This window comes from Periplaneta americana, chromosome 15, assembly GCF_040183065.1.
Source record: "Periplaneta americana isolate PAMFEO1 chromosome 15, P.americana_PAMFEO1_priV1, whole genome shotgun sequence".
Taxonomy (NCBI): Eukaryota; Metazoa; Arthropoda; class Insecta; order Blattodea; family Blattidae; genus Periplaneta; species Periplaneta americana.
In genome coordinates, this window is record NC_091131.1 from 30,399,617 (window position 1) to 30,411,718 (window position 12,102).

Sequence of the window (12,102 nt, forward strand, 5' to 3'; positions counted from 1 at the left end):
CTCTACATTTACTTACATAAACTCAAAACGTTTCACTTTCATGTCATCAATATAGCATCAATATTATGTACAATTAATGAAAAATAGATGCATCATGATATCAACTATAATAATATTTAATTTCTAACGGTAATAATGTCATCAAACCACCTCAAGTTTCGTAGATTTTAATATCCAATACACAGCTGTAATCGGAAAATTATTAAACACTGCAGAATCAGTTTTTAATAACAAATTGAATTGAGCTCTAAATATGTCGGCAATCCTGCAGGTCATGGCCTTCGTGTAATAGCCTATTATTTATTGTAGTGTGTGTTTTGTTCTGAAATTCAATCAAGTCGGCCGTGATTCGATAAAATTAGTTCTCAAAACTGATACCAGATGGATTTTTGAAAATAGGAAAATTATGTAGGAAAATTGACATTTCACCGAAAACTACTATTTTTCCGAAAAACTTTGGATGCCAGGCATGAAAATGAGGGGTCACTCATTAAAATCCGTTCAGCCGTTTTCCCGTAATTTCCATTACCAGTTCAAATTATATATATATATATATATATATATATATATATGAACATATGTCCTCTTCTTAACGGTTTCGGAGAAAACTAATGGAAACAATGAGGAACATGAAAAGTACAAGTGATAATAAATTAAAACATTATTACCTTATCTTCTGTTTAATTGTGTACTTTTCTTTACAGAACAGTTCAAAAAGTCCACCGTCAACTTCAATGCTCTTTGCAGCTCTTATAGACAGCTGCGGTGTTGCTGATCTGAGCTGATTCGGACATTCCTTTACTTGAGCAAAAATAATATAAAATGCGAGCGAGAAGTTTCCACTTTGCGCTTGTAGACTTCGCTCTTAAGTCAACTCCACTGGAGTAATGTCGGGTAATCTCGGTGGCCAAGAAATTACTCCACCGTGACCGATCCAACGCCCAGGATACGTTTCACTGATCCTACTACAACGTAATGTCGTTTTGGTTGTGTCCGCAAATGAGTGCTGATGAAGGACATGAGACTGACGCCCGTGATTTTCTAAGGCTGTATGTCAGATTCTGTTAAGAACAGGACATATGTTCATAGAAACTTTTATTTTCAGGATCACCAATATTATCACCCCTCGCACCATGTAAGCCTACCTTTCCTCTTCACTCACCCTGTATATCAAATCCAGAATTAAACAACTCATATAACAGACTTCCCTAGTTCATATGTATCATGTATTGTAAAGCAAGTTTATTTTTTGCTAAGTATATTATTTCTCTCAATATTATCCTTGTTACTACAGTACAGTGAAACCTCTCATTTACGGACATCGAAGGGACGTAAAAATTTGTCCGTATCTGGGAGGTGTCCTTTATTGGGATGGAGGCTCCCCAATCTAACAGTAAATATGCATTATGTATCCCTTCACGCCTTAAATGAAATGTATTACTGTAGTTTAATTCTAAATACAGTATGCTGTAGTACAGTAAATTCTTTGCAACTTTGAACTACAGTAGATAAGACTGAAAAAGGAAAATGCAGTACTGTGCCATGCAATTTTATTCTAGGTCTACAATTATGCAGTACTGTAATTTACACTTTTCAACTTAACCTTTACATTCAGGTGCTATGTCTCTCGAAACAACAACTGATTGAAGTGAAGAGAATAATCCTACTAACCCTATCACGTGTCGAATACAATTTCACGAACGCGGAAACCTTGGACCCATCAGACAGATTAAAATTTATGATTTTGTTTATCCATCCGCTTCCATCTAACAAGAGGTAGCCGGCTAGGCTAATGGTAGTATACGAGACCCTTATTGTCTTCTTCATGTTAAGGAATTTTTGTACAGTTCTCAAAACTAAATTTTCCAATTTTGTAACACATTAGGTCTTGAAATCCAAGTTCTGTCCGAAGTCATGAGGTAAAGCAAGCTTTAGGACTGTGAAACAACTGTCCGTGTCCGTGTCTGAGAGTGTCCGTAAACGAGAGTTAAATGTATCATTATTTCTATATTATTTCTGTTGGGACATAAAAATCTGTCCGTATATGAGGAGTGCCCGTATCTTGGGGGTGTCCGTAAAGCGAGATTTCACTCTATATCTATATGATTTGATATTAATTACACTAAGAATAATAATATTAATCCATCACCAATCTCAACATCATCTCTTTTTTCATTCTGAAATTGTGGTACAGATTATCTCAATTATTACTAGTATTATTGTTATTAACCTTATTATCATCTTTATGTAGCCTATTTCTTAAGTATCTTATCCTGATGTTTAGATATTAATTTACAAAGTATATATATATTTGTGATTTATGTAGGTTTCTATCTATCTACTCTTTTTAAGGATGTGATCCTAGTGTAAGAATTCTACATTTTACTTCATAAATAACAAAGACTTTTATTTTTGTGAATTTTATATATCTGTGTAATACTCTGGTATCAGAATCTTAAATTTTAATTCTGAAAAAAAAAAAACAGATATGTTAGTGAATCATGTAAAATTTTATGTCATTTTCAAGTCTTTTTATCAAAACGGAACTGTCCCCAAACAAGAGCTTTGCTCATTCGAAATTCTTTCGTGTAACGTTCTTATGTATATGTTATTATTAAATAAATAAATAAATACATCCATAAATAAATAAATAAATAAATATTTGTTTCTATTCTTAGAATAGGCCAGACTTGTTAAAATGAAAAAAAAAAAAAATTTAGGCTAACTTCTGTGCATACTTAGCTGTTCAATGAATTTATATCAGCATTAGTTAGGCTACTATTTTGGGAATCATTACTTTGAAATTGATGGTATAGGGGAGAGTCGGGTAGTATCGGACATCGGGTAATATCGGACATTGAGTTTCTTTCATCTACCACACGATAATAGTACCTGATTGACGTGGTTACGTTTCTGTGATGTCGCATAGAGAAACGTAACCATGTCATTCAGGTACTACCATATGGTGGTAGATGAAAGAAACGCACTATCCGATGCTACCCGACTCTCCCCTAATAATTATTAATACCCTGCTCAATTAGAAAATGAAATATTTTTACAAGTACATTTTAGTTTATTATTGTAAATATTTAGGTGTACATTTATCGCAAATTATTAAGAGACAAAACAGATGAAGGATTTTTTTTTTTCCAATAGAGAAACGAAGATAAATGGATTTAATTTTAGTGTTGCCACCTTACCTTGAGAAAGAAGAAAAATAAAAAATAAAATAAAAAAACATCGTGGTGAAAATATTTGTTTTGTGGCATGTAAGAGAACCCTTGAGAAACGATACATGTCTCCCTGTAAAATTGATGTTCAATTGTCACCCAAAGTTGAATATTGACGCTACATAGGTCTAACCCAGTTGTTGAAAAGCGTCGTTAAATAAGACAATACCAAATACCACGGATATTCATAATATATTGACTGTTCTCAGTGTTTTGTATTTCGTTGCACAGTCATGAATTATTTATTATATGTCACCAGGAGATAGTCTGATGATAGTTGCATAAAAAGTAAATCGTGTATGCATACAGATAGTTGAACATTATTATAATATTCATACTGCATATTATATTCTATTATTAAAACGATACAGGATGAACCGTAAATAATGTCATTAATTTCAGGGGTTATTCTTTGAGATATTTCAAACAAAGAAATTTAATATAACTTTGGTAATTTTTGCTTTCTTTCCGAGATAAAAATTGTTTCATACGAAACATTTCATAGCGTGTTTTAGGAAAGCCATTGATTTAATTCCGAATGTGCTCAGTCAATTTAAGATACCAGAGTATTAGATAATTCAAAGAATTTTAGTTTTGTCCTTCAACTGTGCGGAAATTTTATCCGGGAAATACAAGGAGAAGACAAGGGGAAGACAGGAAGGACTAAGAGGATACAAGGAGAACAAGGTGAGAAGGCAGGCATTTTTATGTGACGGTCAATTCCCAAGTAACCTTCGATACATAGAGAGGAGAAAGACATAATTATACGTCAAAAAATTAATTATTGTGAAACGAGAAGAAAGTAGTAATTATGTGTAACTTTCGTTACATTTCTTATCAATAGGGACCGGAATTTTATGTAATTACATATTATATTCCTTTCAACCTAACCGTATATAAATAACAAATCTTTGCAAATCTTGTAATTACCATTAATATATTAAAATTTGATACTACATATTTTTATATATTTACCCCACATTACATATTATGGCTTAGTATTACATAAATCTACATATTTAGGGGTTTTATTCATTTTTACTTGTCTAAAAGGTTAAAAAAAAACTTCTGCTGGGGAAGTTTACAATTTGAAATACACAGATTTAAAAAGCCTTTTTACCTACCCAAGAAAGGATATATTTCGGGACGAAACATAACGTCCTTAGTTCAAGGAAGTAATAGAGGCACTTACCCCATACCGCCCACTGTAAATATGAGTCAACAAAAGGCAATTTTTCTCATACAACTACCTTGTATTGCAAAATCACTCAGAAAGTAGCGTTGACTTCATGTGGTGGCGTGGGATGAGGACGATATAATTTGTCTCGAACTATAATTGTTCTGCACACTTCTAACAAGCCGTTCCCATGCAATTTGCAACCTTATCCACCCTCTTCCTAATCCTTCCAGGGAAAGCCTGTGTCAAGCCTGACACGAGCCGCAATAAAGTAGCCGACTTTTGAAAAGAAGCTGGAGTAAAGGAACAAACTGGAAAGACGCTGAAATATTAAAATAAATAGCTTTTCAGGTTATTGCTTGACCTCTTTACTTTAAATTTAGTAGACCTATACGGAAATGGGATTTTTCGAGCAATTAGAAAGTATGGTTCTCGGCTGGAATAATCCTACCCTTCTGAATGAGACAGGAATGTCACTTTTCAAACAACAGTTTGTAAATGCCTATAGTTTGAGGTGTTAGTAGGTACTTTGTTTCTTACAGGGAGCAGCTAAAATGCATGTATCCTACATCTCCTCTTATTTTCTCCTAATCCAGTAAGCAAAACAGTGCTTGCAAGTGAGTTTATCTACTGCTTGCAACTAACTAAAATGGCCCCTGTATCTTCAACCCTAACGACAAAAATAAAATCATGGATTGCGATGGACGAAGCTTTCACTACAGATGGAAAAATAGTAATGTGTCAAGTGTGCGGTAAAAAAGTCGGATACTCTACTGTATGAAATCGCAACTGGAGAGTTTTACGTATCCTATACCTGAAAGATATTGATACTAAATATTTTCATGATTTTACATATTATTGTACATATTAAGATTATTGTTCTTACATACATATATGAATACATATTTCACACCTTGATATTACATAAAAATCCGGTCCCTACTTATCATTCCTGTTTTTATTTAAATAACTTCTTCTCCCCGTTCTTATATCTAATATCTTTAGCTGATTATAAATTCGTTTTTACAAGTCTAACCTCTTTTTATTGCCTTAACATACATTATGGAATAATAAAATTGGCAATGCTAATTATAATCCTTCTTTATTATGACTTCTATACTGCAGAGATTTTCAGTGAATATGTGATGGCAATACCGAGATTGTGGAATAATGGTGAAATAACGATGGTAGAGAAAACTAAAACATTCGTAGGAAACCTGCCCATCAGTAGTTTTATTAATTGTAAATCTATTAAATATCTGTCGGGAAAAACACACAGTTTCTGTTTCATAAAAATCTGTAGGGAGTAATAAAAATACAGACATCTAGTCGACGATTACCAAGGTATATTCGTGTTCCAACAGTGATGGATAATTCACGTCTCAATACGTAAAATTAAAATTTTCATTCGATCAAATTTTTTTCACCTAATTATCGCTTTCCAAGCTAAAGTTGTGTGACATCAAGAATTCTGTTTCATGTCATATTTTCGGCTTTAAGCTACAAATCATTCAACTGGCACGAAACACAGTGAAAGAGACTCGTCTTAATTTGTGTTCCACTTCATTTGTCTACGAGCCATTATTGAACATTTTCTTTCTTCATATAATTGCTGCAGACATCAGAGTGGGTGAATATATACAAGACATTTAAGAAATACAGGATTTGTGGATGTTATATTCAGATAAAGAGAAATTTTAATAAAACAACATTGAAGTAAATAAGCAAATAAGCTGGAGAAGTTGAAATTTGGAACGGTATTTAGCTTCGAAGTAAATAACATCGGCACATTTTATCAAACATACGAGTTAAAAGTATTACTGAATTATAGGTAGACAGTATAAAGTGAATTTTAGTTTCAAGGGAAATCAGCAATTAAGAGAAATTTTGCTAAATAATGGAATTAAATAAATGAAAACTTAGGCCTATCTCAAATACACAATTTTGAAATAAATTACAACTTGAAGATTAAAACTGAATAGGTCTATTTGGAAATAAAATTATCTACTAAATCAGAAATATAATTAAATATTTGTAGAGCACATATTGTGATATAACACACACAGATATATTAACAAAGATCCTTCTAGTGGCGAAAAAGTGAAATTCTGTTAAGCAGAAACTCATGCAAAAAGCTAAGTGAAGAAGAGCTGGAAAAATCTGTTCTGAAATTTTCATAAAAAGAATCAAAATAAAAGGAACTTTATTAAACATGTGAAAGAATTCGTGAATAAACTACAGAATTAAATCACTCCGAAGAGACTTTCAAAATCAAACAGTACAATTTTCTTAATATAATAAAAATTGAACCAATAGGCTATCAAGATTTTTAAATTTCTCTATTTTAAAAGAACTTCAAGAAAAATCAATATAGGAGTAAAACAATTGAAAAAATTACTGAAATACGGTACTCATTTTTGTCATAAATTGATGATTATGAAATAACCTCAATTAAAGAAAAAAAACATCTGAGCTGAAAAATATATTAATTTGCAGTAACTTCAGAAGTAGTTAAAATACTGTACATAGAACTTTACTGAACGTACAAGAGAAGACAAAAAGACTAGTTGAAATAGTAGAGTTGTTCGAGAGTAATCAGCACAAAGAACACATTTAAGAAACAAGCAAAAGCTAGAAAATTAACTAAATTTTGGAGTAACTGACTTCACGAACAATAAACACAAAGGGTAACTTTATTAGACGAATATAAGTAAAACAGTACTTAGAATAACACATTTTAAGTTAATTTTCAGCTTGTAGAGAAACAGAAGAGTATGGATCCGTCTGAAACTGAAGAGGCCTTCGTTAATGACGTCATGACAGTTAATTTGAAACATCTGCAGCTCGTTGGTCTCTGGCGAGGAAATAGATTTAATACACAGTATCCGACTGCTATGAAAATATACACTATTTACAGATGGTCTGTTCTAATTATCATGTACCTTCATGTCGCTACAGAACTTCTAGACATAGCTTACTCTTGGGGAGATATCGAAAACTTGGCTGCAAACGGTAGCATAACTCTACTATACGCTTCCAGCGTTATAAAACAGACAAACTTTCTGTTGAGAGAGGACCGAATTAGAGGACTGATTCAGAGATTTAGAACTGGATTCTTCTCCACTTCATTAAAATGGGGAAAGGAATACAGAGACATCTCGCGACAAGCCAACAAAAGAGCCAACATTGTAAGCTGGAGTTATTACTATCTCTGTATCGCTACAATTGTTTCATTTTTTGTGTCCGCCATTATAACATCGTACGGACACGTTCTTGGACTTGGGAACAATGAAGGTAACCAAACGGTGAAAACTTTAGTGTTCCAAGCAAGATTTCCTTTCGATATACAACAGCCCGGCAATTATGAAATTGCATTTTTATTTCAATTGATAACCTGTAGTATGGGGCCAACGATTAATGTGGGAATGGATGCTTTCATGGCAAGTTTAATGATCAATTGTTGCGGAGAATTCAGACTGCTGAAATATTCCTTGAGGAAAATTAAGGAAAGAGCTGAAGAACTACTAGCCCAGGAGAAGATGTCGCAAGGTGGTGATCTGGTTGTGCTTGAACATGAGAGAGGAGAGAATACAGGGAGTCGAATGGGTGAGTGATTTCTTTAAATGTAATCAAATTGTTGTCTAATTTTTTTGTGCAGTGATGTCGTATAAAAGTTTTATGTTCAGTACTTCACAGTTCTTTTTTTAAGTATAACGGTTATCACTCAATTACAGTAGAGCATCGATTATCCGAATACCGATCAACCGAAACATCGATTAACCGAAAGAATTCCAGCCGGCGAATTCAAATTTGCGAGCGCACCATGTAGAAGTTCCGCTAGCTCTGTTTACGAGAATTAGCGGCAAAAAATGAGTCTCAGCTCTGAAGCAAAGAAAATTTTGGACTTCTTTTCCTAAACTGTAGGCCTACTTTAATGGCTATTTTGAACTTGTGGAACTAGGCTATTCAGTTCCCTGTTTTATTTGTAAGATGTGTGATACAAAATATATATGTACAATTTTGAGTTTAATAACAGTGTTTATGCTCGACCATGCCGAAATGTAGTAATTATACACCTGGTAGCAGTCCTTTAATGCATGTCATTAAAGTACATCTATTCATTAAAGTTCAGGTTTTCGATTATTCTCGAATATGCAATCGAAAAACAACTTGGGAAATGTCACAGAGGCTGGAAATCCAATACTGTCGCAGAGGGTTATGTTCTGTTACTATAATATTTAGCGTTAATTGTAAATAATATTCAAATAAATTCAATTTGTCATCTCGTTTTTCAATTCTAAATCAATTTCCAGGTTATATCAAGACTAATGTTCTCTAGGTTATATCAAGGTCAATGATATTCGTGTCTCGGAAAAAAAATCAATACTTTCGCGTATGCGCACATCTCACAATTCAGGTCAGTTCCGCTCGCTTGCGCTCGTTTCGTAAACAAACATACTTGCATCTTAATTACTACCATTATAGGCTCGTTGCATAATGTACTATTCTTTGTTTCATACTATTTCTATGAAACCGGTACAATTGTTTTCGTAAATGATCGGTTATCCGAAAAATCAGTTATCCGAACACCCCCAGTTCCCAATTGTTTCGGATAATCGATGCTCTACTACAATCCACTGCGAAATGTCCATTGCAAGAATGTCCACACTCATTAAATGTCCACAGTCATATAAAAGATGCTCGGAGTTATTACACGTAAACAACTTTCTTACAAATGGCTTTTGAGGAATCCGGAGGTTCATTGCCGCCCTCACATAAGCCCGCTATCGAGTCCTACCCTGAGAAAAATTAATCTAGTCTCAAACATCATATCCCACCTCCCTCAAATCCATTTTAATATTATCCTCCCATCTACGTCTCTGCCTCCCCAAAGATCGTTTTCCCTCCGGCCTTCCAACTAACACTCTATATGCATTTCTGGATTCGTCCATACGTGCTACATGCCTTGCCCATCTCAAACGTCTGGATTCAATACTCTTAATTATGTCAGGTGAGGAATACAATGCGTGCAGTTCTACATCGTATAACTTTCTTCATTCTCCTGTAACTTCATCCCTCTTAGCCCCAAATATTTGTCTACTATTTTTTCCATTCTGTACTAAATGGTACATAAAGATTCAATAAAATCACAAAAGCAATACAGTTATTGCAAAACGAGGTTAATTACGAAGATAAAAGTAGAAAATCAAGTTAAGAACAGAATATAAGTTGGAATGAATAAATAGTATATTCAAATTAAGAAAAAGAAAAAAGGAAGAAAAAATGTTACGTTTTATTTAACGACGCTTGCAACTGCCGAGGTTATATCAGCGTCGCCAGTGTGCCGGAATTTTGTCCCGTAGGAGTTCTTTCACATCCCAGTAAATCTACTGACACGAGCCTGTCGCATTTAAGCACATTTAAATGCCATCGACCTGGCCCGGGATCGAACCCGCAACCTCGGGCATCGAAGGCCAGCGCTATACCAACTCCGCCAACCAGGCCGACAAAAAAGGGAAATGAATAGTAAATAATTATCTTAATTTTTTCTTAAATTTAATAAACTCAAAATAACTTATTATCAAAATATTATCACAATAGAGTTGTATAACCTTGGCCCGTAACTCTGGCTATGATTTATTCCAGTGGTTGTGTAAGATTTAGGTTCAGCTAAATAATATGTCAAATTTCTTCCGGGAGGATGAACATGCTGTTTCTTCTTTATATTTCAGACGATTTTTATGATAATATTTTAATAATGTATACTTCCATCCGTGGCGCTACAGTCCACAAAGGGCCAAGACCGACCAGCCTCACGCCCACATGCCGAAGCAGAGGTGGACAATCATCCAACCAGAACGGAGGTATCGTGTGGTTAGCACAATGAGCCCCCCCCCCCCCCCAGCCGTTATAGCTGGTTTGCGTAACCAGATTTCGCTACCTATCGTAGCTCCCCAAGTGCATCATGATGCTGGGTGGACAACAGTCCATACACTAGCCGAAATTTCATGAGAAAATTTCTTCCCCCATGAGGAGTCGAACCAGCGCGCATTCCGTAACGCGAGTCCGAGGCAGGATGCCTTAGACCACGACGCCACGGCGCGGGACAATGTGTACTTACTTACTTACTGGCTTTTAAGGAACCCGGAGGTTCATTGGCGCCCTCACATCAGCCCGCCATTGGTCCCTATCCTGAGCAACATTAATCCATTCTCTATCATCATATCCACCTCGCTCAAATCCATTTTAATATTATCCTCCCATCTACGTCTCGGCCTCTCTAAAGGTCTTTTTCTCTCCAGCCCCCCAACTAACACTCTATATGCATATCTGGATTCGCCCATACGTGCTACATGCCCTGCCCATCTCAAACGTCTGGATTTAATGTTCGTAATTATGTCAGGTGAAGAAAACAATGCGTGCAGTTCTGTGTTGTGTAACTTTCTCCATGCTTCTGTAACTTCATCCCGCTTAGCCCCAAATATTTTCCTAAACACCTTATTCTCAAACACCCTTAACCTAAGTTCCTCTCTCAAAGTGAGAGTCCAAGTTTCACAACCATAAAGAACAACCGGTAATATAACTGTTTTATAAATTCTAACTTTCAGATTTTTTGACAGCAGACTGGATGATAAAAGCTTCTCAACCGAATAATAACAGGCATTTCCCATATTTATTCTGTGTTTAATTTCTTCCCGAGTATCATTTATATTTGTTACTGTTGCTCCAAGATATTTGAACTTCTCCACCTCTTCAAAAGATAAATTTCCAATTTTTATATTTCCATTTCATACAATATTCTCATCACGAGACATAATCATATACTTTGTCTTTTCGGGGATGTATACTTAGACCTATATATTTTATTCAATTTGGAAAACATTAAAATAGGAATAAATCAAATTTGTTGCATAATCAATTGACTTGTTTAAGCAATGTTTAATTATCCGCTTTTGAAACAATATGAGCGGAGAAAGTGTAAATTTTGTTGCTCCTCCCCATCCGATTATATCACACTGGATGACAGAGTGAACTAAACCTAAATAAACTAATCGCATAATATTTGTAGCGATGTAATAGCGAATAAAGAAACTGTTATTAATGGATTGATAAAGCTATTGCAATTAGGTTTTTTGATATTCCACCGTAAGAGCCTAAAAACGCATATAAAACTGATAAAATGTAAGATAATTAGGCTATGTGCCACTTTCGTGATAATTTTCTGCTTCCCTTATTTATATTTTAATAACTTGTTTATCTAAAGTATTTTAATAGATTTACCCATTTCAAATTCTCTTTTAAGAGCTTTACAGACTTAGCAACTAAATAACAATATGGATCATTGTGATTGAAATGATTCTTTAAAGCGGCACTGAAGAAAAAAAATTTTTTTTCATATGTTGTAGACAACAGGGATCTGATGACAGTACTGAAAACCGTAACTCAAAATATTTTATAGTTCTCAATATACGAGCGAAGGAATTTTGTCCACCATTACTGCTGACGTCAGACTGCCGCACCCGTGGCTTGCGTTATGTAAGCTCGCAGCTGCTTAACTCTCTGTTACGAAAAGAAGAACGGTATTTTCAGCGATCTGGATATTAATTACAGCGAATGTAACGTGATTAACTACAATAAGAATGGACTCGCGGTTCGGTGCGGCAGTGTGACGTCACACGCATCGCCAGTATTCAA